Source organism: Saccopteryx bilineata, chromosome 1, assembly GCF_036850765.1.
Source record: "Saccopteryx bilineata isolate mSacBil1 chromosome 1, mSacBil1_pri_phased_curated, whole genome shotgun sequence".
In the NCBI taxonomy this organism is placed as follows: Eukaryota; Metazoa; Chordata; class Mammalia; order Chiroptera; family Emballonuridae; genus Saccopteryx; species Saccopteryx bilineata.
The window spans coordinates 47,644,930-47,648,475 of NC_089490.1; the positions used below are offsets into that span (position 1 = coordinate 47,644,930).

The window sequence follows — 3,546 nt, forward strand, 5'->3', positions numbered from 1 at the left end:
ATGTTAACTGTTTTACGTATGTTGAACCATCCGTGAGATTCTGAGTGAACCACTTAACTTCATACCTTAAGGAACTAGAAAAAGAAGAACAAAGACAACCCAAAACCAGCTGAAGAAAGGAAATAATAAAAATCGGAGCAGAAATAAATGAAATAGAGAACAGAAAAACTATAGAAAAAATCAATAAAACAAGGAGCTGGTTCTTTGAAAAGATCAACAAAATTGACAAACCCTTGGCAAGACCAAGGAGAAAAGAGAAAGGACTCATATAAACAAAATCCAAAATGAAAGAGGAGAAATCACCACAGACATCATAGATATACAAAGAATTATTGTAGAATACTACGAAAAACTATATGCCACCAAATTCAATAATCTAGAAGAAATGGATAAAGTCCTAGAACAATACAACCTTCCTAGACTGAGTCATGAAGAAGCAGAAAGCCTAAACAGACCAATTAGCAGGGAGGAAATAGAAAAAACTATTAAAAACCTCCCCAAAAATAAAAGTCCAGGCCCAGACGGTTATACTAGTGAATTCTATCAAACATTCAAAGAAGACTTGGTTCCTATTCTACTCAAAGTCTTCCAAAAAATTGAAGAAGAAGCAATACTTCCAAACACATTTTATGAGGCCAACACAACCTTCATACCGAAACCTGGCAAGGATGGCACAAAAAAAGAAAACTACAGACCAATATCTCTAATGAATACAGATGCTAAAATACTAAACAAAATACTGGCAAATCAAATACAACAACATATTAAAAAAATAATACATCACGATCAAGTCTGATTCATCCCAGAATCTCAAGGACAATTATATTTAAAAATACCAGTTTTTACGCCAGTCGCATAATTTTATTTTGTGCATTTATCCATCCCACCCTAAAGGCCAGTTTGTGAAAATATTTTCTGACATTAAACCGGTCTGTGGCCCCAAAATTTTGGGGACCACTGTCTTAAAGTACATTTTAGGCTTCCAGTTTACAATAAAATTGATTGTGTCAAGCCTGAGGTAGTTTAGTGGTTTCAGATTACTTAGTCAAAGCTGGTAACTAGGTATTTGTTTATATTTTTGATTATGTTTTTATTATAGTTTTAGTTATTCCTAAATAATTATGATATACTGTCAATTAAAATTTGCATTTTTAATTAAAATAGATGTTTTCAAATCACCTAATAATCTTGGTTTTACTCAGAGTCACCAAGGATTATTCATTAGAATCGCATTTTTGTATCATCTGTTGCTTAAGGTCTATCACTTTACTCATTCATTAAATATTCTAGAATGTCCATGAGGGGACAAGCACTATGTTGGTGATAAGCTTACTGACATAATAAGAAATAGTCCTTGTCGGCCCTGGCCGATTGGTTCAGTGGTAGAGCGTCGGCCTGGAGTGCAGAAGTCCCGGGTTCGATTCCCGGCCAGGGCATACAGGAGAAGCGCCCATCTGCTTCTCCACCCCTCCCCCTCTCCTTCCTCTCTGTCTCTCTCTTCCCCTTCCGCAGCCGAGGCTCCATTGGAGCAAAGATGACCCAGGCGTTGGGGATGGCTCCTTGGCCTCTGCCCCAGGTGCTAGAGTGGCTCTGGTCGCAACAGAGCGACGCCCCGGAGGGGCAGAGCATCGCCCCCTGGTGGGCAGAGCATCGCCCCTGGTGGGCGTGCCAGGTGGATCCCAGTTGGGCGCATGCAGGTGTCTGTCTGAGTGTCTCTCCCTGTTTCCAGCTTCAGAAAAATAAAATAAAAAAAAATAATAAAGAAAAAAAAAAGAAATAGTTCTTGTCTTTAAAAAGTTGAGAATAATTTATAGCAATGCTGTATTGGAAATGCTATAATAAGTATCTGCAGAGGGTATTATCAGAGTTGATGGAGAGACAGGATAAGGGTGTTCTGTGCTATCTGGGTATAGAGGTAAGAACATATTTGTAAGAAACAGTGACAATCTGATATTTGGAAGCTGAGTATTACAATTTCTTTTTGACTAAAGGCAAACCTCAGGTTAATCTTTTCCATGCATGTACACATTTACACAGGTGTTTTGTTTAGATATGGGTACCCTTTTTATCCTCTTAATTAGTCTTCCTGCTTATGTTTGTTCATATAACTAATTTCAAAATTTTATCTATCATCTATCCCAAAGGTTCCCAAATTTTCTTGCATAAAGATTACCTGGATGGATTATTAAACCACAGATTGCTTGACCCCACCCCCAAGTTTCTGATTTAGTGCATATGGGGCAGACATCGACAATTTGCATATTTAAGTTCACAGGCGATACTAATGCTACTACTTCATGGGCTATACATGGTTGATTATCAGAATCAGCTGCGCATGTTTTCAAAATATGGACTTTTGGGGTCTATTTAAATTTAATTGAAATTGAGTGGGTACAAGAAATCTACTTTTACAGAGGGAGGTGGGAGGGAGAGAAGTAAAGAGGCACAAATATATTGTGATGGAAAATGATTTGACTTTGGGTGATGGACACATGACACAATTAACAGTTCAAATGCTATAGAAATGTTTACCTGAATCCTATCTTATTGATCAATGTCACCCTATTAAATTTAATTTTCTAAATAAAATTTTTTAAAAAAGTAAAATATATGTATTATATATATTTTTCCCACTCAATTATTCTGATTATCAATGGTGTTTGGGATCCATGGACATAGTCCAGTTCTCTTATTTCATAAATGATAAAATTGAAATGTAGAAACCTTTTGAAGCTTGAGAGCCACCCAGCTGGCACCAAAGAACTGCTGATCAGATTCTGGCTTGATTGGGTTGATCCAAAGACAGATGGCTGAAGGCACTGGAAAAGAAATAATAAAATGGACAACCACCATTATTATTAGTGCATCTCTTAAGAGTTGTGAAATTGTAACTACCCTAGAAAATCAAAGCCACAAGATTCAGTATTCATATTCATTGGAAAATGGATTAGTTATATTTTCTCATACTGGATTTGCATTTTTATTAATGAGTATTAAAGAACACTTTATGTTAAATGAAGAGCTATTCCTAGACAAAATTGTAAAATTTATTAACATTCACAAAAATAGTGTTTTGATTCTGTGTTCTGTCTTCCATGGACTCCAGGAATGTAAACTGACATTCAGGGTTCAGCAGGGATTCTGGAATGGTAACTTATGGATACTTCCAATACACAACAAAGTAAAAGCTATTAATTTTATTTTCACTATAGCCAAGATCACCTCCAAATCATATATAGATTAGATAGTATCTGCTTCAACTAAGCTTATAACACTGAGCCAAGTCCTGTTTGGAAAACACTTCCAAAGATAAAACTCAGTGATTCATTTAACCCAAATTAGAGCTCAATTATAAATGTTTTTTTGGAAGAATATAAAAATACTTAGACTGGTAGAATTATAATATCCCTACAAATATTTACTTTAAAAATTTTTAATATTTAAAATAATAAAATATATACACAGTTAAAAGTTAAAAAAGAAAAGTCATGAGAATGAATTAAAATTATACAGCTTAAAAAAGAAGCAGAACAAGCTCTTTCCCAT

At 35.3% G+C, this 3,546-nt stretch overlaps 1 pseudogene; it reads left to right on the forward strand.

The window, feature by feature from the left end:
• Nucleotides 1-2,806: 2,806 nt before the first annotated feature.
• LOC136319862 (protein SPO16 homolog pseudogene) lies at nucleotides 2,807-3,244 on the forward strand (annotated as a pseudogene).
• Nucleotides 3,245-3,546: the final 302 nt, after the last annotated feature.